The 25,089-nt window shown below is 36.7% G+C and overlaps 1 non-coding gene across 1 annotated transcript; it reads right to left on the bottom strand.

The window, feature by feature from the left end:
- Nucleotides 1-24,109: 24,109 nt before the first annotated feature.
- LOC144319884 (U6 spliceosomal RNA) lies at nucleotides 24,110-24,213 on the bottom strand. Its single transcript, XR_013385571.1, has one exon. It is a non-coding gene; the product is annotated as a U6 spliceosomal RNA (small nuclear RNA).
- Nucleotides 24,214-25,089: the final 876 nt, after the last annotated feature.

Here is a 25,089-nt window from a genome sequence, read left to right as displayed (position 1 = left end):
CATTGCCTTGTTCTTGATCTAGGTGGTGGTGGTAATGGAGGTGTGTGCATTCAGTCTTTCTTTTTTTTTTTTTTTTAATATTTTATTTATTTATTCTTGATAGTCACAGAGAGAGAGAGAGAGAGGCAGAGACACAGGCAGAGGGAGAAGCAGGCTCCATGCACCGGGAGCCCGATGTGGGATTCGATCCCGGGTCTCCAGGATCGCGCCCTGGGCCAAAGGCAGGCGCCAAACCGCTGCGCCACCCAGGGATCCCCTGCATTCAGTCTTTCATCATTATCTGTAGTTTTTGGTAGATTTTAAAAATCAAACTGAGGAAGTTCCACTCTATTCCTAGTTTTCTGAGGGTTTTTAAAAATCATGAATGAATAGTGATTTTTTATCAAATGCTTTTTCTGCATCAATTGATATGATCAAATGTTTTCTTTGGCTTGTTAACATGATGGGTTACATTAATTGATTTTAAAATATCAAACCAGCCTTTCATCCTCAGAATGAACCTCACTTGGTCATGATTCTTTTTGTATTTTATTGAATTCTATTGAGTAATATTTTATTAAGGATTTGTGTATCTATGCTCATAAGAATGTTGGTCTGTAGTTTTATTTTTTCTAATGTCTTTGTCAGATAATGTTAACTTCACAAAAATATTAGCTTTTCCTTATTCTATTTTTCAGAAGAGATTGTGCAGAACTGGTGTTTGTTTTTTAAAGTTTGGTAGAATTCTTTAGGGAAACCACCTCCACCTTGACATTTCTTTTTTTGATAGTTTTAAGTTGGTGAATTCAATTTCTTGAATAATTATAGGTATATTCAAAATTATCTTTTCACATACTTTAATTGTGGTAGCTTGAGGAATTGGCTCATTTTATCTACTTTGTCACATTTATATATGTAGGATTATTCAGTTTCCCCCCATTTGCCTTGTGGTGTCTGCAGGATCTGTAGTAAAGTCCTGTATCATTACTGGTATTAGTGATGTATGTCTTTTCTCTTTGCACTTTGTTAGTGAGGCTTGCTAGATGAAGCTTGTCAATTTTATTGATCTTTGGAAAAACAACTCTTTGCTTCATTGATTTCCCCCTGTTTTTCTGTTTTTAATTTCAATGATTTCTGCTCTTATCTTTCCTATTTCATTCTGTCTGCTTACTTTTGGGTTCAGTTTGCTCTTTTTTTTTTCTAGGTTTTTGAAGTGGGAGATTAGATTATTGATGTCACACTTTTTTTCTTTTCTAATATATGCATTTTATACTGTAAAGTTTCCACTTAATCCTCTTTTATCTGTGGCCCACAGATTTTGATATGTTGTATTTCTGTTTTCATTTAGTTCAATGAAATTTTCTTGCAGTTCAGGACTTCGTCTTTTGTCTATGAATTGTGTTGTTTCTGAGTTTGTATATTTTCCTGTTGTGTTTCTCTTATTGGTTTCTAATTTGATGTAGTTGGAGAATACACCCTGGATGATTTCAATTTTTAAAAATTTGTTGAGATTTTTTTGACACTTCTGATACCAAATAGGTGGGTTCCCTGTACTACAACCCCCCAACACCACCAATTTTCCACCTTTCTAGACATCAGCTGGGTATCCTATAATTTAATCCAGTTCTGACAGTAACTAGTCAGAGTTAGTGTCAGACTCCACAGGCTGAAGGGCTCAGTCCCATAAGAGTGTCCTTGCTTCGGACATTAGTTGTAAGCAATGGGTACCCAGGGTACCCACAGTTTGATTCAACTTGGCTACAAAGTTGAGGTTTGCCACAAACCTCCCTCAGGTTTGATATTTTGCTGAAACAGCTAGAAAATTCAAGGAAACATTTATTTACATTTTCTAGTTTATTATATACAAATCAATAACCAAATGAAGAGGAATAAGGAGCAAGGTCCAGAAAAGTCCTGAGCACAGATTCTTCTGTCTCTATAAGTTGATGTGTACCACCCTTTTGGCATGTAGATGTTTTCACCAACCTGGAAACTCCCTGTACCCTGCAGTATAGGAATTTTTGTGGAAATTGCATCATGTGGGCATGATTAATTACTAACTCAATCTCCAGACCTTCTTCCCTCTTTAGAGAATGGGGGTGGGGCTGCAAGCTCCAAGCTGTCTTTTTTTTTTCCTAAAAGATTTATTTTTTATTTGAGAGAGCACATGTGAGAAAACATGGGGAGGGGCAGAGGGAGAGGGAAAGGGACTAAATCTCAAGAAGACTCCCTGCCGAGCAAGGAGTCCAATGCAGGACTCAGTCTCATGACCTTGAGATCATGACCTGAGCTGAAATCAAGAGTCAGACACTTAACCAACTGAGCCACCCAAGCACCCCAGAAATTTCCAAACTCTTAATCATGGCTTGATCTTTCTGATGATCAGCCCCCATCCTAAAATATCCAGGAGCCCACTAAAAGTTATCTCATTTGAACAAAAGAAATGAAGGGGAAATCAAGACATTCTCAGATGAAGGAAAACTAAGAGAATTATCTGTCATTAATAGACACTCTAAAAGAATGGCATTACCATTTTTTTTTTATTACCCAGGAAATTCTAAAGGACTTAGGACTTAGGAGCCCCATGTCAGAACTGGAGTAAAAACTCAAATATTAGAAAAAAAATGATGCTCCTAACATCTGTATCACTTAGGAAATTGCAAGAATTTTAGGGGCTTTGTGTCAGGAACCAGGGGCAGAGACTAAATATATATTTCCTCTAATGTCACACTTACCTATATGATGTTATTTGAAGTAAATATGCTGATAATGAGGTTTATAGACTTGAGATAAGAAGGAAAAAAGAAAATGACAATGGTTTGAATTAATCACCATAGTATATATTAAAAAGAGACAAAATAAAAGAAAGCTGGGGACCCCCTTTGGTTCAGAATCATAAATTTTTGGTTGCAAAAATCTACAGAGTTTTTTCCATTTTATGCTCCCTCACACCCACCTCACCCCACCTCCATTTTCTTACTTTCAGAGAGGCAAGAACAGACTCAGGTTCACATAATCATGAGTGGTGAAAGTTGACTAAAATTTAGATCTGTCTCTAACGTCTATGCTAAAGTCTTTGTAGATTAAGGAACTGCAAGGTTGGTGTTTGATATGTGTCTCTCTAGAGGCGAACTTAGGCAGAATTTAGGAGGAAAAGGATGCTATGGTTGTAGATGTGAACATTAGGGGAGATAGAGAAAAAGAAATGAAATCAGAGGATATTTTTACTAACCCGTATTGCCATTTGCTGATTTTTCTGTGCCAAGGATTTATTTCCTTTCTAATGAAAAAGCTACTTACATCGTAGGATTTTTGTAAGGATAATGTAGCATAATAACTGTAAGGCATTTAGGGTAGTGTACACTCATAAATGTTCACATTTAATATTATTTAATATCTTCGAACATGATTGCTAAATAAAAGGAAGCCAAATTAGAATCATAGTAAATGAGTATTTTCCAATAAGTGGAACTCCCTAAAGTGAAACTGGAAACAACATATTTGCATTCACTTTTGTATGCATTAAACCTCTGGAAGAATAAATGGGATGTTTATAATGATAGTTCTTTGTTTCAGGGTGGGGAAGAGTAGTGCTGCTGATATGGTTGTAGAACTAGGCGGGTGGGTTGGAGGGAGGCTTTGTAGTATTACTATTTTATAATTTAAAATATCTGATCCCTGTGAATATATTAATTGTCCAGTTTCTTTAAAGGAAAAAAAGTAGAATTGGCAATCTCAAGAATTTACCCATTCCTTTCTCCAGAAGTGTTTGGCTTGAGGGTTAACCAGGAAAGTGTAGAGAGAGATATTCCTTCCATGAGTGGGAGGCAGAATTTGATGGCCTGTATTGTCCTTGTGGGGTGATTCCTAAAATGGAAGTAGATTCTCTATTCTCTAGCCTTTATTCAAGAAATATACCCTAAGTGCATGCTGTAGTGAGTCTGCTTATCTAGTGAAATCTGAGAAATACTGCTGCTAATTGCATGCTTTGTCTATCTTTCATGTTGACTATATCACCTTCGTCAACTAAGAAGGCTTTGCATTAGAGGAGAGATTCTGCTACACCTAAAATCACAAAACTAACACTGAAAACATGTCCTACCAATGTCTAAATGCCGGTATAATCCCTTGATTGATGGGAGCAGAGTGACCTATTGACCCACATTGACATTATCCAAGGGCCAGGGGTATCAGTCAGTTATTTCATAAAGGAGACAGAGTGCCCAATATCCTTGTTCATCTAATAGTTCCATGCTTATGCGTAGAAAGAATCTGAACTGGGCTGCTTATCTTCCTTAGCTTGACTTTAGTTCCGACTCACGAACCCTGTTTTGGATTCTAGTTCTAGTGCTGTTGACCTCTTGTCTGCTGGCCCTGACATGAACTATGCTCTGTGGCTAGGTTTAATATTTGCTTCGTCTCTGTTCAGAATTATATTTTCTTTCTTCTTTAATCTCTGACAGGCCTTTAATATTTTTTTTCAACTTTCCAAAGAGAACACTTTTTGAAATCACTGTTATCATGGAGTTGCCTCTCTAATTATTTTGGCATTAAATTTCATTCATTTTCTGTACAACAATAGCATTATCCCATGATATAAAGGGACCTCTTATTATTGTCATCTGGTCAACCTAGTATTTTTGTGGAATCTTGTGACTTTTTACAATTTGTTGGAATTGTAAGGAAATTTTATTTGTGTGCTATTTTGTTGAGCATAATTCATCAAGCTTGAGAAAATAAAGCACAAATATGCAGAAGGGCTGTGGATTTTCCTTCCTTGAATCAATTTTCCTTTCAGTTAAATCTGGAAAATGAACATTACTAAGATAATACTGGGAAAAAATTTTACCAATATTGATGTCATCTGACTAGTGAGTGGGTAGTGAATGACTCACCTTTTAGAAGTAAATGAACCCTTTCTAGGTAACTTCGGCAACAATCAGTATGTCATAGATAATCGCTCATAAATGAGTTAAGCAATTTATGATCAGATTTCCCCCAACTTCAAAAGCAAGCACTGCTAGATAATAGTCTGATCAAGCTCATTTCATGCAATATCAAATAGAATCCAACTCAGTCTTCGGTCAATTGGCTTTCATAGGAGACATCTTTCTATAATGCCTCAGAATTGCAAAATTTTTATCGGCAAACTTTAAGAGAGAAGTCTTGTGAAATTTGAACACATTTTATTTATTTTTATTTTTTTGAACACATTTTAATATTAAAATTCTGCTTTTACAACTACAATTTTCCCCAAGGGCTGACTTTTTCTTTCTAATTGATTACTTAGTGCTACATCACTAGGCAAAAATTCACCAGAGTTCAGTTACCTCTTGGTCACATTTAGTTTGATAAGAATATTTAACTGAGGACTGTACCAAATATTTGCTGTGTCTGTTCCTTGAAATGTAATTTATGTTTGAAAGTTGACCTAAAGTAATTGTAGGATACTTTTTGCTTTGGATTTTTATAGACTAGTAAGCATCACATTTGTAAGCACTAAAACAAAAACTATATAAAAAACAAATATATTCAAACCTTTTTTTTTTATCACTAAAAAGGTAAAACATTAACATAGCCATACCTCAGTACCCATTTATCTCCGTTATCTCCGTTAAAATAAGTTAGGAGAATAACTTATTATTCACAGTTGGCTTCTGATTTTAGGCAAATGACAGTTAGGCTAGTTATAAAATTCTTGTACCGTGACTGACAATTCTATCATTTTATTTTAGCATTTGTTACAAAAGATACTGCTGTAGCTAGCTGACCTTAACTGTTTTGAAAGACACTTGTTCAGAAACTTTGTAATTCCTTCTTTTTGCCCCATTAGCTCTCTCTTCTTTTGGGATTTCAGTTATAAGTAGTTAGAAGTAGAAGTAGTCACTATATCTCCTATATCTCTTTCCCTCTTTTCTGTATTTTCTCTACTTTTATCTCTCCATGCTTCATTTTGGTGATTTTTATTCAAATTTTGCTTTTAGTTTACTAAATCTGTCCTCAGCTATGGATAACTTAATTTTAGAGTCATCCATTGAGTTTCTAATATCAGTTGTATTTTTCATGTCCAGAATTTCCATTTGGTTTTATTTTATAGTTTCTATAATTCTGTCAAAATTCTTCATGTTTTTGGTCTTTTTGGATATGTTAATAAAGGCTTAAAGTCTGTGTATAAAATTTTCATCATCTGGATCCCCTGAATATGTCTTTTCTTATTTCTTTTGGTTTTTAGTTATATTGTCTTGTTACTTTATGATGAACAACATATAATGAAAATTATAAAATTAATTTGAAGCATATGATAGTGCTATCCCAAGCCTTATTAATTGTATGTTTTATTTTGTTTTGTTTTGTTTTTTTGGCAAGAGCCTAGAAGCATTAGCCATTCCAGATCAAGTCATTCTAATTATAGAAATTAATATGATACGAAGTCGTGTTTCAGTCCCTGCAAAGGTTAAACTATTTCTGGTTTATCCTTCTTCCTAGACTCAGCCCTTTGGGATTATAACCCAAAGTATAGAGTATTTCACCAGAGAAACTTTGTTTTAGCCTATAAATTTTCCAGAATTTCTGCTCAGCATCTCAGCTTCTTTCCTAAAAGAGGAAGAAGTCTCCAGAAAAAAAAGTGGCCTTGAATACAAGGCTTATTTCTTTGGGTTCCTTTCTCTCCCATGATCAGTTTAGATTATAGACAATGTTGATGAACTAAAAATAAAATCATGTCTCCCTAAGCCTTAGTTATATCATTTCCCTATTCCACCTTCTCAAGAGCTTACTTTTCAGAAACATGATGAAACTTTAAAAAACCATTCTGGCTTTATGTCATTCTTTGACCTCATAATTACATTGCCTTGACAGATGTACAAGAGTTATATAATCTATACAAGTTCTTTTTCTTGATCTTACTGACATTTATCAGAATAAATATTTGAAGGAATTTTCTGGTAAGGGATTTAGGAAGATTTAAAAAAATTTTGAGAGAGAAGAAAGTTTAGTTTTATTGAATTTTATTTATTCAATCTACATAATTGGTGGAATTAAATTAATAGTTTGATCATTAATTTACCCTGTTTTGGATGAACTGATGTAGGTCACAGTAGTGGTAAACATTTAACTTCTTGACATGAAGAAAAATAACAAAGTACTAAAAAAGAGGCTAGATATATATTCAGAGGTTCTGGATTTAAGCTCTTGCTTGGTTACTCATTATTTATGTGGCCTTGGGAAAGACATTTACTCTCTTCAGGCCTTAGTTTTCTCATTTATAAAAATATAGAGATTAAACTAGAATCAATAATTTTTCTTAACAGTGCAGTCCTTTTGTTACCAAGGAAATCTTACATAGAAGTTCAAAATTAAAAAAAAAAAAACCAACACCTACCTGAAAAACAGAGCTAAATGAGATGTGGCAGTGTGTGTAGTGTGTGTGTATGTGTTTGTGTGTCATGGATTAAAGCAGGTGTAGATTTGCCCTACTTTTGCCTTTAGGGTGGCCCTTAGGTTATCTCTAGAACCTCCAGGACTCTGTAGAGTAAATTGTTAGGTTGTCTGTTCTAAGTCTTCAGAATGCAGGCCAAGATTGATGATACATGCATCTCAGGACATTGATGAGACCAAGGATTGAGGTTATTTCTGTCGGAGCATTCCTTGAAAGGATATATTTCCACGTGATTTCTGCTGCTGCTCTTTTCATGAAGCTGTTACTATTTCCAGCCACAACTCAGCTATGACACTGTGAGTGGCTGCCACAGAACTTGAAAAGAGAGACAATTCACTTTGAGGACTGAAAGGAATGGAGGAAAGGAAGAATAAATGAAGGGGTTGAGGATTCAGTAAGAGATATTTTCTCAGATGACTTTTCCAGAGAGCAATTTAAAATATTGGCCTTTCTTCTCGTTTAGGATCAAGTGTCCTAACGTCATGAGGCTGGTGATGCATTTCTAGAAGGCACGTCATAAGAAAACATCAAGTTTGCTTGCTTGACCTTGAACATCCTGAGGCTAGCAATTACCCTGTTTACTATTAAAGGGCATGGGGGTATCTAGAAAGAAAAAATGCTCTGTGGAATGTCCTGTCTATTGTTATTTGAACATTTGGAGAAGTCATGGAAGAAAAATAAAAAGGGATTAATGTGATTAGTAGAGAGTAAGAGATTTTTTTTTTTTTTTAATATACAGGTAATTTTGACCCAAGTCTGTTTGTTAGGCTGTGTTGAGTTAGTGGATGGGCAAACAACAACAACAAATGGTAAATATTGTGATTGCAACTACAGAGGATGGTGCTAAGCATACCTGTTGCCTGTTTATGGTGACAGATTTCTTTGACCTGGGTAGATTTCAGACCTGGGTAGATTTCAGAAGATCGAAACAGAGGATGACTGGTTTCTCTCAAGCAAAGTTTTTCTAGAATATCTGAAGGAGATCATTTGAGTGTTGCTGAATATTTAATAATCTCAGAGGGGTCTAGAAATGGAAAATAAAAAAGAACTATAAGTTTATGATGTCTAAATACTGGGTCAGAATTAGATAAGAAGTGGAAAAAAAAGTGTACCTTGATATATACTCTCTTTTGTCTAATGTTTAGGAAATAAACTATATGTGTGATGTGGGTGCAGCTATGGCTGTATAAACATACACATAATTTTATAGCTTTTCAGTAAGTTAGAAGGGATTTCGTCATTACATCTATCTATCTATCTATCTATCTATCTATCTATCTATCTATCTAATCTATCATCTATCTAATCATCTATCTTATCTCTTTTCCTATAAATTTATCAGACCTGGAACCTGGAAGAAGGCATAATTTTTCTTTATGACTTTCTTGACCAGGTGATGTTAATGTTGCAATGTATCTCCTTCCTAGCTGATAGTGACTTCACTCTGACCTGGCACTCAATTTATTTGAAACACCTTGATCATTACTTTTAAAGTCTTTTAGGGAAAGAAAAATGAAGATATGAAACTGGTTCCACATTAATCACAGGGTTTTGTTTTTGTTTTTTCTTTTTTTCTTTTTTAAGATTTACTTATTTATTTTAGGGGGGAGTGGCAGGGGGTAGAGAGAGAGAGAGAGAATCTCAAGCAGACTCCCAACTAAGAGTAGAGATAGATGCAGGGCTCAATCTCATGACCCTGAGATTGTGACATGAGCTGAAATTAAGAATCAGGTACTTAAGTGATCGAACATGCAGGCATCCCTGTTTTTGTTTTTTGTAAGGAGGATAGATTTCTCTTTTCCTAACCCAATAGGGAAATTAGCTTTCATGGTTTGCCAAGCTTAATTTTCTTTCTGCAACAGAACTCACCTATAGTGTCCCTGTGGATGGAATTTTAAACCTGGTGGTGTGAGCATAGCAATTTATCCCTGTGGCTAGATGGGGCTTAGGAAAGGAGGCACACTGAAGGGATTTTGGCATACTTAAAACTGGCTTTTAGTTCATATGTTGATAGAATTCTAAGAGGAAGATGTTATGCCTTGAAAGGAGTTAGAAAATAACTGTTCAAAACTTCCTTTCAGTGTATTTTTCACAAAGACTTGTAATTTTGAAAGATGACCAGAGTTGAGTGGACTTTTTGTCGACTGTGGAGAAGTAAAACAGTCCAGTCCCTCTCTTTCATAGATCACCAGGCTCATTAGTATGTTGAGGAATGACAAAATTGTCCCATGCCCCAAAATAATTAGGGCCTGAAATGATATTTGTAGTGAAGCCCAAATTAAAATTTAACTATAATTTTCATGAAATCCATTGGCTGATCTAGTATTATGCCTTTCATGGCACACTAAGAACATGATAATGTAATGTTGAGAATGAATTCTGATTCCATTTATTGGTTTATTTGGCTACCTAATGAGTCTCTAAAAGAAAATGATATAAATGAAACTCATTTTATGCAGTTGGAAAAGTACTTGGGAATATATTCCAAAAATATATTAAATACATTTTAAATGCACTTTGGAAAATATTTATTTATAAGACTCTGTTAATCTTTGGTAAATTAACTATTTCAGAAACATCACTCATCATTACTGTATTTGTAAGTTCAAAATTTGTCTATTTCTTTTTTCTTTTTTTAATTTTGTCTATTTCTTAAACTTGGACATATCTGTCTATTGATGTGAGGGTAGATGGGAAGGGACATTAGGAGACTTTTAGGAGATGGCTAAAAGGGGAAGAGGGTGAAATCCTATCCCGAGGCAGAATCCTTTATTGCAGGCATTTGGGATAAAGGAAGAGCCGGGCTCACAATGCAGCTAATGCAGGCGAGCAATCTTCAAGGTATGGCACAGAAAGAGACCAAATAGCCCTGCTAAGACCAAACCTTTTCTGTTGTGTACTAGGGAGCGTGAGATTACTAACTGTGTCTACCTGCTGAGTCAGGTTTATCAGTCAGTAGCCTTAGAGGGGTAAGCAAAACAAACCTACTTACAACACACAATTAACATTTCCCTTCTAGTGCCACAACCAGTCATTGCTGATGGCATCTTAGAGTCACAGTGTTTATCTTCAAAGAGCTCAAAGCACTTCATAGACACTTTCTCTGTGTCTTTAGATCTCTTATCCTTCCAGATAAGCCCACATTTGCATCTCCACCTCCTCAGTCCACAATGGAGTTGTTGACTGATATACTCAATGTATGAAGCTGCCCAGCCCTGCCAAGTGCTGGATTTGGAGCTAGCAGGAGATGCTTTTGGGTGTTCTGTTGAGGTCTTCCTAACCATTTTGTCACAGCCTCTCTGAACTGGCTCATGGCATCTGCCAAGGTCTATGCTAAATGATACCCTTGCAAAGGCTGGAGTCAGCTCTACCTTTAAGATCAATTAGCATGAGACACACTGCCCCATCCTCATCTCTCCCTTCCTGCTTTCATTACCTCCCTGGAAGGCAGTGAGAATGTCTACTTCACAGGAAGAAACCTAAAGGCCCAGAGAGTGTTTCCTGCATCTCCTGGTCATTCAGTAACTGTAAAAGAAGAACAGGAATTTCCTCAGTCTTCCTCACATGTCCGAAATGTTGAATCACTTTACCTTCTTATAGTAAAGAGCAGAAAATATTTTTTTGAAGAGGCTAAGAAACCATGAAATACTTAAAAGAAAAGGGTTCAGAAATTTAATAGTTGACTTACAACCCAGCATTTCTAGTTGGTTGGCTTTGTGCTGTAGTTGCCTAATCTATAAATTAGGATGGGAAAGCCTAGCTCACGGGGGAAGGGAGAGCATTCCAAGAGTGATGAACAGTGAAAGTGCTCTGTAGACTACAAAGATTCACAAAATGTTAGTTATTTGGATGTTTGATTTTAAAGATGCATGCTTTCATAAAAATCCAGAAAATTTAGGATTTTTTGGTAACATAAGATGGCTGGAAAGTTGAGTACTTTTTACCGTTTGACTTTGGAGCAGGGAAAGGGAGAAGGAAAATGAAAAAAATATTTTTCTTCACCTTACTCTGTCTTTTAGGTGATTGCAGTTGGCACTATCAAAAGTTTACACTATAGAAAAATGCTAGTTTTCTAGCAGCTTCTGTTGATCTTGCTGCATTTTATTTTTGCATGGATCTGAGGAAGTTAAAAGTAACCATAACATTAAAGGTCAGATGAATTATTGCTATAGTGTTCAGGCCAAATTTCTGATAGAGTTTCCTAAAAACGTAAAAAGAATCATTCTTAAGGGCCTGTCTCAATGAATTGTTCTTTATTTGTCATGCAGAACTTTGTAAATATTTAACTTCCTTCAGAGTTTGAAATGTACAAATGTGATTTATTATTTCTAATGATTGGAAAGAGGCTTGGTTATCTGCAAACAAAAGGTATGACTTGAAAGAGAATGCATAAAACAATGCATTTCTTTGTAAGTAGTGGCAAAACAGCATCTAAAAAGAAAAAGCGAGTGATTCTCAAGATGACCTGTCCCTCGGTATGCTCAAGAGGTGGTGTTTAAAGTAATAATAGCTTTTCCTCATTGAGTAGTTATTATGTGCAAGGCTGTATTTGGAATAAGTGCTTTGTATGTGAGTTCTGCTCTCTGCAACAGAACACTTATTAATAGAGGGTGCAAACTGGATTGTGTTGGGAATGTTATTTACCCATTTTGGCATGTTATAATATCAATTATTTCTAATTCCTTTTAATGATTATTCCAAAGATCCTTGAAAAAGAAAAAGAGAGAGACAAGCAGATAGGTGCACAGATAGGAGAGAGAGAAGGATTAGAGGGGGCAGAGAGCGAGAGGCAAGAAGGAGGAGGAGGAGGAGAAGGAAGAGGAGGAGGAGGAAAACAAATGGGAGTGGGAGAAAGAGAGAAGATGGAGAGAGATTGAGACAGATTAGTTGTGAGATTCAGGCTTTTGTGGGGAAACATGACTCATGACACATAACAAAAACACATCTTCATTATTGTCTCCCTCAGCTTTATTTCAGACATTCAGTGAGAGTAATTATCTCTTGCTGGTGAATCAGAACTTGGGTAGGTTCCATAACTTTTCTGCTCTTACTTGGTTATTAACATAGCCTACCATCTCTCTTAAGAAACCAACCTAGTCTCAATAAATAAATCAGAATTGCCAAGTCTAAGATGTTAATACAAAATGAACTTGATTCAGTATCAGATGTTTTCCTTTTTTTCCAACTCAGACTTTCTTCTAGTTGGTAGACATGATGGAAGAGACATTGTTGGCTTCTGTCTTTCTATGCTTTGTGCTCTCCTCCTCCTTCTCACTCTTCTCATTCTCAGTTTTGAGCTTGTTCCTGACGCTCCTGAGGTTTGGGAAGGCAGGATTAAGGGGATAGCAATGGTCATACATTGGCTCTTCTGGGCTGAGTACTTTTCAAATGTGATTCTCTCTGGTGGGAATTTTTGTGGGCTCTTCTGGGGTCCTAATCCCTGAAGACCTCTCACATTTGGATTTGTTGACACTCTCAGATCTATCTATTGCACAGTCACTTTGACTTCCTCCCACAGTCTCTAGGAATCGAGTGTCTTCTAACTTCTTGTTCCTGGAGTTCTTTTGCTTGGCCAAGCGTCTCTGCCTCACTGGGCCCATTCTGATGCCATGGTAGCTCTTTCTTCCAAATAACTTACATCTCATTCACCAGAGACATTCATACATCCCTTGTCCTGGCAAAAATTTGGGAGAATAGCTCAATGCCATCAAGGCCACCTTGCCCCTGGTCATTCTGGCAAGCTTAGGTTTGAGTTAGGCTTAAGTATTCTGTGCTCTCAACTGTGAGGGGAAAATCTAGTTGTTCAACTGGATGCCACATGAAGTCCACTCACTATGCTGGAGAGAAGTAAGGTAGTACTAGACTGCTTCTCTGTTCTGAGTAAGTGGGAGAAAGCTCAGAGCATAGCTTTTTCAAATAAATCACTTCCCAAATATCTTCCCATTTTCATTCTCTTTCTCTCTCTTTTCTCTTTTTTTATACTTTTAAGGTGAGTGAGGTGGATCCCTGACTGGGGAAACTACTTTAACTTTTTGATGGGGACAAATTCTTCATATGGTCTCACACTCAGTCTGACATCTGATACAGATCATACTGATGGCAGTAGAAGGGGGATTTCTCCTGCTTTGTTAACTACATAAGTAATGACCTTCTTTGTTCTTCAAATAAGCATAATAAAGAAATAAGCAAATTAAGTAATTCTAATAGTTTTATTAATTTTAATCTCAGAGACTAATATAGTTCTAGATACAAAAAAAGTGCCACAGCAAATGTTTGTTTGCAGAGGGCAGGGAAGAGGAAAAGCAGACAAGTCACCTTTTATAATCTGATAAATGTACCCATATTTGAATGCCTTGCATTTACCCCTTTAGCTTCTTCCAGTTTTAACATTGATCTTGCTCTTAGCCCCAATGGTCTTGTTTACTCTGCTTGCTTCTGCTGTCTCTCTTTTGGGCAACTGAGAATCTGAACTTGATCATCTCTCTGAGTTCACATTTGTTACAAAACCTGTTTTGGGGGTAAGCTTATGCTCTTTTGATGATGAATCTTAACCTACTTTATTTTTATTAATTTATCAATTATTGAGAATCTACTGTAAGTAAGGCACTGAGTAAGCACTGAGAATACAAAGTTTAAAAGGATATAGTCTTCATATGGTAACACAAATAAATGATGTACGTGGCAATCACTAAGTGCTTTATTGGTATTATCTCACTTAATACTTATAATAACCCTATAAATAGATATTGTATTATCATCCAGATGACAAAACAAGAAGGCTAAATAAATTGCTCAGGCTCTCATAGGATAAGATGGAGTTGGCAGTCTCTCTCTCTCTTTTTAAAGTAGGCTCCTATGCCCAGTATGAAGCCCAACACAAGGCTTGAACTCATGACCCTGAGATCAAGACCTGAGCTGAGATTGAGGGTGGGACACTTAACGGACTGAGCCACCCAGGTCCCTGTGGTAGTCTTGTTTTTAACCAATATGCTCTGCAACTTCATCTACTTGGTTTGGCTGATGTATTGAATGGCTTCTGTGTACTTCTAGAATAGAGCTAGTGGGTCAGTACTGGAACTAGAACTGGGGCTGATCATGGTACTGAAGCTCCTAATGAAAATTATGGAGATGCAATATTGTGTGGGGATAAAGAGCATTGGTTAAAGTCATGGTTCAATATTTATGCTGTGTGTCCTCTTTGTTAAGTATTATAAGTAAGGCATAAGCCTTAATTTTCTAACCTGTAAAATAAGGATAATAATGATACCCATTCAGGGTTGTAGGGAAGGTGAAACAGAATTTAACAAAGTATGTAACACTCTGAGGCATTCAATAATTTATAGCTATTACTTTTTGAACTAAATATATTTTAAAGATGTAATACATCAAAAATATTCAAGTTTGAGCTTCATTCTGGAAAGTCCAAGGCTTTGCTCTTAGCAGGGCATTTGAAAGGAGAAACTTTTATTGTTTCTATTTTAGAGAAGAAGAAAATGATGTGAAAAAACTTCCAGATACCTCATTAAGATTGTCTAAGAATTTGGTCTTTAGAAACAAGATTTCTTGCCTCTCTGTTCTTTCTCTGTTTGTAGTGTGCATAGTTCAACGAAGAGTAAGTTTTCAGTATTTGTGTTTCTTCTCCCAGAAATATTTTTTTTGCCTGAAATTCCGTAACACTAGAAGATCTGTGCAGTTCACATATTTTCTACCTAATTTGTGATTTTAAAATGGCAAGACTGCTGCATAGTGAGGCTCTTCCCATCTGGGGGACCACAGGCACACTGCTGAAGGGTAATGGCCTCTGTAAAGATGTGCAAGACATGAATGGGGTGTGAGTGGGAGCTCTCAGGGGTAGATCTCCTTTAAATTTCTAAAAGACAGAAAGGTAGTGAATGACACAACCCCATTTCAGCTATGAATAAAAGCCTGTGTTAGAGACTGAGGTTCTATGCGCAGTTGGGTTTGGCTGTCGGCGATGCTGTCATAGTTTAGCATTTGATCTTCGGATAGAAATTGGCTAAGTTGAAGATTATGTCATTAAAATGAATGGAATGCTTTGTGACATTGGAGGACACATAAAATATGCAAAATCATTTTCACAAAAAGAAATAAAGCACATTACATCTGTTTGGGGTTACTTGAACTCCAAAAAGAAATCCATAAATTTGAATGTAAAGTTATTTTCTTTAAATTAAAATCTTCTGTAAGGCACAGGTTTTAACTTAGGAAAGAAAAAGTTATCTTCTAAAATGTGAGTCAAAGCTTACTTTCTTAGATCACTACTGTTCTCCTTAGTTTATTTTGAAAGGTCCATAGGGAGTAAATCCTCAGACATGAGAATGTCCTTTAACCTCATGTCATGGTTTCTGCCGTGAGTTTTCCAGAAAACCCACTGCACCTCAGGATAGTCTTGCAAAAGCACAGTGGAGAGTTGTCACTTCAGTCTTTTCTTCTGTAATTGAATGAGGAAAGATCCAGTGGGGGGAGATCTTTTCTATTTATCTATACATAAGAAGGTTGTGAGGGAAATAGAGATAGAAAGAGAGGGACAGGCAGCCTCAGAGAATAGAAATAAAAGGGAGGCATTCCGAACAAGCCACTTAATAGCTTCTCTGTGGCCCAAATGTGAAACCGCATGCAGATCTATTGTCAGGCAAATGAAGTAATTTTCCACACTAGCTTATAGGAAAGAGCTGGATTCATCCATCAGACTAAACTGCAGTTTCCAGGAAGGTCAAAACTGTCCATTTTGACAATATCCATTTTGATAATATCTAGCTTAGGGTATGGCTTACAAGAGATGAGCAATAATACTTGCTAAATGCATAAATCTGAATGATCAAATTTCTCCCTCTTTATATTAGTTTGGTATAAGAAGCTGAAGTATTTTGAATTTAAATACAAATGGGCTTCTCTTAGCTGAGGGCAGACCCTGCAAATCTATACTATATTTTATAATTGTTAAGCCTTACAGACTACTTTAGTAAAAACATTCCTTTGGAAAAGATATCTAAACAATAACAATCTTTATTGGAACCAATTACTTTGAAAAACATTTTAACTAATTTAAGTAGGGATAATTTCATATTAGCATGTGTTTGAAAGAATGTAGGCCTACCTAACTAGATCTGAACATGCCTTGTGAGGAGCCTCACCTGCTGGGGTTGATGCGGTAAGAGCATTTGGAGCAGGATTACTAGTTATACTAGTAGAAGGTTATACTAGTCTGTTCAGGCTGTCATCACAAAATATCATAGACTGGGTGACTTAAACAACAGAAGGATGTTTTATCGCAGTTTTGGAGGATGGAAGTCCAAGATCAGAATGCTGGCTTGGTTGGATTCCAGGGAGAGCTCTCTCTGGTTTGCAGATGGTGCCTTTTTGCAGTATCCTCACAAAGAGAGACTGCAAGCTCTCTGGTGTCTCTTCTTATAAGGACACTAATCTAATCACAAAAGCACATCCTTATGACCTAATCTGAACCTAATTACCTTGCAAAGGCACCATCCAAATAATATCACGTTGGGGGTCAAGACTTTAACGTATGCATTTTGGCAGAACACAATTCAGTCCATTACATTTATGTTGAGTTGGTTGGAGTAATTCTGAATGTCTGCAATTTCTTGAGCAGCTGAGCAACAGAGTAAGAACAAAGTCTATGTTTCAGGAAGATAACCCAGAGTAAGAAGGATTAAAGAATTGTTATGACTAGTGATGTGGAAAGACATGAACTATATAGAGGAGTTGGCTGTAAATAAGATGTCACAGATTTAGAATAAGGTGCTGGCAATGGGATCCTGGAGAAAAACAAAAAATCAAGGATTCATGAAGAATGAAGAATCAACAAGTTTGGGCAACCACGTAGATATGAGGGATGAAGGAGAGTGAGGCTTTAAAGTGTCTCTGAAATTTTGAGCCTGTGCACTATGAAGAATAGTGGTGCTGTTGATAGATCCAGGGAACTTTCCTCAGAGGAACTCAATTTTTGATGTACAGAGGATGATGGGTTGAAGGAATAACTCATTTTTCCAGCTAGGTGACATCTGTGTATGTGTGCATCTATGTCTCTATATCCATCTAAATAACTATAAGAGCTCTTAGGCAGCTGAAGTCTATTTTTAATATGAAGTGCTAGCTGGAAAAAATTGGGTCATAAATTAATAAACACAATACAACAAATATTTATTGAGCAATCTTTCTGAACAATGGGAGATCCAAAGATGAATAGTCCTTGCCACTTATCAGCTTACATTCTAGTGAGGGGGTCATGTACTTAAATAATATTAGGCTAAAGTAGACTGAGATACTTCATTATGGCAGAGAAAATGTCTTCTATTAAAGGTAAATGTTCTAGGGGGATGGAGGTTGATTCAGTATTTGGAAAAACTTCTACTTGGAAGGAGTAGAGCTTGATCTGGTTTTTGAAAACTGGTTGGACACAATACAAATGAGGAGATTATTACAGAAAGAAGGTGTCTCATGAGCAAAGATGCTGAGGTGAGCAAATGTGAAAGGACATGGTTGAGAAAGAAGAGCAGAAAATCCCAATGTAAAAGAAGAAACAAAGTAAATGTGGCAAAGGAAACATCTGTCCTAAAGATCATGTTCTCTTGATGGGGCACTATTACTCTCAAGGGAAAGAAAAAAATAGTTCTTATCTTTTTAAAAAGATTTATTTATTTATTTATTTATTTGAGCATGTGGGGGAGGGGCAAAGGGAGAGGGAGAGAGAATATAAAGCAGACTCTGCACTGAGTGTGGATACATTCATGACGCTGAGGTCAAGACCTGAGCAGAAGCCAAGAGTCCAATGCTTCACCAACTGCACCACCCAGCCATCCTGGTTCTTACATTTTTGATGTGCAAGGCACAGATATATGTACAATAAATAATCAGGCATACAGTATTTCTGTGGTACTGAAATTGTGTCTGGGTGATGAGAGAAAGAATATCTAAAAAGGCTCCTTTAGTTGAGAAACACTTCTATCAATGGATTTTGGCAAAACAGTGAATTATATGAAGCTCCCAGAAGAGAGTAACTTGCCTTACCTGAGTTCTGGTTCTGGTCCATTTCACGGAGATAGGGCACTGAGTTGAGGTGAGTATAAGTACTTTGGGTAAAAAAATACTCTACAAACTCAAATTGGCTAATGTGATTTTGGAAACTGTATGTGAGGTAAGTTATGTAAAAGCTAGTTTTTCCCTGACTCATGGAGAGAATGACTTCCAAAGTAATTTTACCCTTCTCCTGGATTTTGGTGACTTGGCATTATAAGGCACATGAATTGCAGGATGCTTTCAGAGCCCATTACAGTCATTAAATAATGAACATTCTTCAATCTCACCGATTCCATTAAGAGTGACACTTTCTAAACCCAAAGACATAGGCCTGCCCTTTTTCACATTGAGAACAGTTTGGTGATAGGTCTAAGATTGAAGGTTATTATTTTGCTTCTAGGAAGTGCTGTCAGCTTAGCCTAATCATTTTATTAGCAGGTATTTATGAAAAAAGAAAATGTGTAATTATTATGAATGCCAGGCTCCAGAGGGCAAAAGACTTAGAAGATTACAAGTTACATTTACTGGTCTGATAGAGAGTTGGAGAAATGATATAGAAACTCACAAGAATATACATTAGAATGAATTCACGTAGAGATCTGATAACCCAACTTTGGTAAATAAATAAATAAATGTGTTAGCCTTTCTATAATGTGTGTTTTCTTTGGGATAGTAATACATGTTTGGTACTGAACTTCACAAAACTAATCAGGAGTCACACAGAAATAAGGAGGAAGCATGATAAAGACAATTTAACCTTGGAAGACCAGAATCTACTGTAACTCAGAATTGATAATGGTTGCAATAGAAATGTGTGAAAGATTACATTGCTTTGATCAATATCCACTTCCCCACCCAACTGAAGACTCGCTTGCCCATGTGACTTGCTTTGGCCAATGAAAATGAGTGGAAGTGCGTGTGTGGCAGCCAGGTAGGAGCTTCGAGAGTTGGTTCACACTTTGACAAACTCTGTTTCTCTGCTGTGATGCTCACGCTGTTCAGACAGAGACTCCTCCTTCAGGCTAGTCCCAGAGTGAGAAGTAGTCCAGAGCTGTGGTCAGTCCACTATGACATGAACCATGAGTGAGAAACAGAACTTTGCTTTTGTAAGCTAATGCAATTTTGTCTGTGACTACAGCATAGCCCTGCCTAATCTGCCACTGAAAGCTAGAATGGTAGGATATCAATGAGTAAATGCAATTCTCATGGGGTTGATGAGTGAGAAGTGTGGAGAATCCTTCCTTCTAGGGAAAACCAGCTGGCTGGAACTCAGTAGGAGAGACAATGATTATAGTTCGAATGGTCCTTTTGTAGGGAAAACAGTGTATTCGCTGCTGGTTGTGTTTTATGTGTCGATCTGTCCATATATCTGTTTCAGTTAGCAGAGAGGAATAAAATTAGTTACTTTATGGAGGGAAATAAATAATGAAAAGTGGTTTCTTATCACTTTATTATTTTTCAACCATGCTTTGCAATTCAAATTAATTTACCTCCTCTCAAAAAGTGGGCAGTTGCAGGGGATTGCAGGGGATAAAAGTCTAACAATTTGGTTGCCTGTGACCTTGAGGCAGGGTTTTTCTATCATTCACTCATAGTATCTCCTAGTCTTATGACTTACTATTTCCACTTGCACGTGCATTATATTGCTTTTTAGTCTTTAGCTTGTATTATTTGAGTGTGACTGTTATCACTACAGTAGCACAGCTTCAATGTTATTGATTTGTGAGAAAGAGCTCACCCAAGTGAAATGATGATGGTTAATAGTTCATGTTTCCACTAAAAAGGTTTGACTTGAGGAGTCTCCCAGCTGTAAAATTCTATAATCGCTACACTATTAAATAACTACATTTAAATCATTAAGTCACCTATTTCATTATGAGAAAGAACTGTGACATATCAGAAAGGCTACAAATATTGGTGTGGCCCAAACAGTGAGATCTGGCAAGTCTCTTAACCTTACTAAACCTGTTCCTCATGTGTCAATTGTCAACAATACCATTCTCAGAAATTTATTGTCATGTCTAAATGAGATACTATATTTTGGGGTTCTTTGCTAGTTTTAAAAATGATATAAATAAAAAAATTATCACTGTGTAAAAGATACTATTCATTCATTCTTTTATTGAGCCATCCATTCATTTGTCCACCTACCACGCACCCACTAAATATTTATTAAATGCCACTCATAAGGGTAGAGAGTAGGGTTCCTTTCCTGTAGGGAGCTCACAGTATAAGCTGGAGACAGAAGAGGGGCTATATCATCAAAGGTCTTGGACACCATGTTAAGGAGGTCATATTTTATCTCGTAGGAGGTGGAAACCCATGGAAGAATTTTAAGGAGAGGGATGTGACTAACTCTGCACTAAAGCAGTCTAGCAGTTTAGCAGGGGGATGGAGTGGAGGGAATGGGACAAGAAACAAGATCAGTGGCAGTGGGGCCATTGCTCTTCTAGTCACTGTCTGAGACCTCAAGCAGTCCTTGGCCCTGGGTAGTCCTGAAGCTGCGGCATGGGAGACTCCTGGATCCACATGGGTACTGAGATGTGAAGAGACAGGGAGGGTAGGGACACAAGTTCATCAATTACGCTGGCAAGGCTCACTAAGACACAGCCTAAATTGTCTTGTTACCAGGGATTCACCCCGCACACTCTACATTGTCCACTGTCCCTCACTAAACTGGTATCTAGGGAAGCACTGGGGATACTAAGGACATAATGGGTCTTGATCTTACTTTGATCATTACATTCAATCTGGCTTCCCTTGTAAACCAATCCCTAGTAGAACTAACAAACATCAAACTGTAGAAAAATTGTCATACTTGTGTTATTCCTTTGCTCTAGTCTTCATTTTCCAGTAGAAATATCAGGAGGTGGGAAAGCCAGAAGCCTACATAAACCAAAAATTCTTTCATGAATTCCTCATCCTCCCCTTCTGCTGACCATAATAAATAAAAACAGATATTTAAGCACATAATATTTATAGATCTTGCCATATGTGTAAATATATATGTGTACATCTTTCCACATATATAAATTGAAATTATACTTATTCTCAAAATTTGTATTGATAAATTCAGAATATCATGGAATACCAAAAAGGTGCCAACTCTGGAAGCTTATTGTCTTCGTTTCAAATCCTGGCTCACCTTCTTGCTAGGTGTGCAACCCTGAATAAGTCACCTAACTTCTTTGTGCCTCAGTTTCTTTAACAACTAAATGGAGAAAATTGTGTTTCTGCCAATTAAAAGTGTTTTGAAGGGTTCTATGAATATAAAGGGCTCAGAAGAGAGTCTGGACCAAAGTAAGAGCCTCATTAAGGTTAATTTTTATTAATTATATTAGCATGACTACTCTTCATGTTGCGAAGGAGGCAAGTGTGCCTCCTTCTCGGCCTTTCTAAAGATAGAAGTATCGAATTTAAATGTAAGACAAGCAAGAAATTTGCTCTTACTCAGCACAGAGGCAAATGTAGAGGACAGTGGGACAGAAACTTAGAACAGGGAGGTAAGTCCAGTTCCTTTTAGAGTCACCTTGTTAATTACAGTTTCAGCATCTCAGCCATTTGCAAACACTCTTCTCTAGCTGAACTGATTTTGGTGACTGCTTTTCCCAGTTCTCCATCCTCTCCCTGGTGTCATCAGCCCTGATCCTGACCTCCGCTGACATATAGATTTCTGTTTTCCAAGTATCAGAATTTCTGGGTGTTCACCTTAGGCTAAATGCCACATGCAGGACATATCTGAGTGGTCTAAATAGAACTGTGCCTGGGTTGGTGCCAATTCTTGCACCAGAAATACTAATCTCCTTGCAGGTGCTTTCAAACTGACTTCCTAGTAGAACAGCAATAATCAGTATCATCACATTCTAACTTTACTCTAGATTGCTAAGTCTTTGAACTTAGGGACTGGTTTTTATTGAAACTATAAATTGCTATATGAATGCAGTAAGGATTCCCTCTACTTAGTTCACAAAATATAAAAAAGTGAAGCAATGGAAGAAACTGCCTAGTAAATTTGAGTTTTAAAAACTTAAAAAAATTACTAACCACAAAAAAAAAATGGTGATTATGCAACAGATGGAGGTGTTAGCTAATGCTATGGTGGTTATCCTTTGCCATGTATAAATGTATGAAACCAACATGTTGTACACCTGCAGTGAAACTTACACAGTGCTATTTATCAATTATTCTCAATAAGGCTGGAAGAAGAAACTTTAAAAAACTCAAAAATCAAAAAAAAATAAATAAAAAACTCAAAAATCTTAGGCAATATTAAAGTGTAAATGACAAATTTGGAAAACTTTATGAGTTATGACAACTGAGAAATGAATTTCCTTAAGGTGTAAGAAATGCCTACAAATCAATAAGGAAAATACTGATAATAGAGCAAGCATAAGAAATTTGTGGCAGGAATAATTAAAATCAATAAACATGATAAATTTTCAACTTCACTAGAGATCATATAAACATGAAATAATAAAAAGATACTTTTTTGGCCTATAAAATTGGTAATGATTAGTGATTAAAATAGGCAATTATGACAAAGCTACAATAAAAATTGTCTCTCACATTGTCCTAACAGTACAATACTCTAGGAACAGAATCTGACAATATGTTAGCAAGGGCTAGCTAAAGGCCTTAGAAGAATCCATACCTTTGATCCTGTGATTTCAGTTCTATAAATCTCTTCCATGGAATTAGGGATTCATAAAAAGATTTTTGTACAGAGTTGTTTACTACAGTCTTGGTTATGATAGCAAATAAACCCAGGAACATCACTAACAACAAAAGAGCAAAACAAGACAAAAACAAAAGAACCTGAAAAGGAATATTTTTAATGAGTTAAAGGTAGAGAATGATTGCACAAATTTTGGTTCACTCATATGGTAGAATTATTACTCACCATATTTAAAAAATAGTTTTTATTGAGGGGGGCCTGGATGGCTCAGTCAGTTAAGCGTTCGCCTTTGGCTCAGGTCATGATCTTGTGGACCTGGAATCAAGCCCTGCCTCAGGCTCCCTGCTCATCAGAGAGTCTGCTTCTCCTTCTCTCTCTCCTTCTGTGCTTTCTCTCCCTCTCTCACTCCCTCAAATAAATAAATAAAATCTTTAAAAAAAGTTTTTATTTTATTTTATTTATGTATTCATGAGAGACACAGAGTGAAAGGTAGAGACATAGGCAGAAGGAAAAGCAGGCTCCTCGTGGGGAGCCTAATGGAGGATTTGATCTCAGGACCCCAGGATCATGACCTGAGCCAAAGGCAGATGCTCAACCACTGAGCCACTCAGGTGTCCCCTAAAAAAGCTTTAATTTAAATTCCCAGTTAATGTATTATATAGTTAATTTCAGGTGTACAATTTAGTGATTCAACACTTCCATACATCATCCTGTGCCCATCACAAGTGCCCTCTTAATCCCCACCACCTATTTAACCCATCCTCCCTGCCCACCTACCTTCTTTCTGGTAACCCTCAGTTTATTTTCTATGGTTAAGAGTGTTTCTTGGTTCGTATCTCTCTTTCTCTCTCTCTCTCTCTCTCTCTCTCTCTTTTTTCCCTTTAGTTATTTTGCTTTGTTTGTTCCATACATGAGGGAAATCACATGGTATTTGGATTTCTCATTCTTTTTATTTGTGCAAAAATATGGAACCTTCGTGAATTTGTGTGTCATCTTTGCGCAGGGCCCATGTTAATCTTCTCTGTGTCATTCCAATTTTAGTATATGTGCTGCCAAAGTGCGCTGTACCCACCATATTTTTTAAATAGAGACTTTATTTATTTATTTATTTTTAATAACTGGTATCGGAGTCCAGAGATTCAAATTTTTTAAATTAATTAATTAATTAATTAATTAATTAATTAATTATTATAGTCACACACACAGAGAGAGAGGCAGAGACACAGGCAGAGGGAGAAGCAGGCTCCATGCACCAGAAGCCCGATGTGGGACTCGATCCCGGGTCTCCAGGATCGCTCCCTGGGCCAAAGGCAGGCGCCAAACCGCTGTGCCACCCAGGGATCCCGAGACTTTATTTTTTTAAGAGATTTTATTTATTTATTTGAGAGAAAGAGCCATGTGGGGGGGAGGGGCAGAAGGAGTGGGAGACAGAGAATCTCAAGCAGACTTCCTGTTAAGTGCAGAGCCCCACTTGGGGCTCCATCTTGACCCTGAGATTACGACCTGAGCTGAAATGAAGAGTCTGATGCTTAATGGACTAAGCTACCCAGGCACCCCCCTACCATATTTTTAATGCATCCATTATTAGCCATGTTTGGAAATAATTTTTAATAATATGAAAATATATGCATATATGAATGCATATTATACATATTATATATCACAGACATTATATCAAGCTGTTATTAACCATGTTTTAGAGGAAATTTTATTAACCTAGGTATATATAGATATATATGTAGGTATGATAATACATAATTACATCATAATAAAATACTGCCTACATTTAAAAAAGTAAAACTACACATAAACACAAATGGATATATACACACTGTAGAAAAAGACTGGAAAGAAATAAATGAAAACCTTAATTGCATGTTATTGCTGTTTGATAGAAATGATGAGGCTAAAAGAAACTTAAAATAGCATGAGCAATCCT

This window comes from Canis aureus, chromosome 8, assembly GCF_053574225.1.
Source record: "Canis aureus isolate CA01 chromosome 8, VMU_Caureus_v.1.0, whole genome shotgun sequence".
NCBI lineage: Eukaryota > Metazoa > Chordata > Mammalia > Carnivora > Canidae > Canis > Canis aureus.
This window is presented reverse-complemented; position numbering and strand designations above follow the sequence as displayed.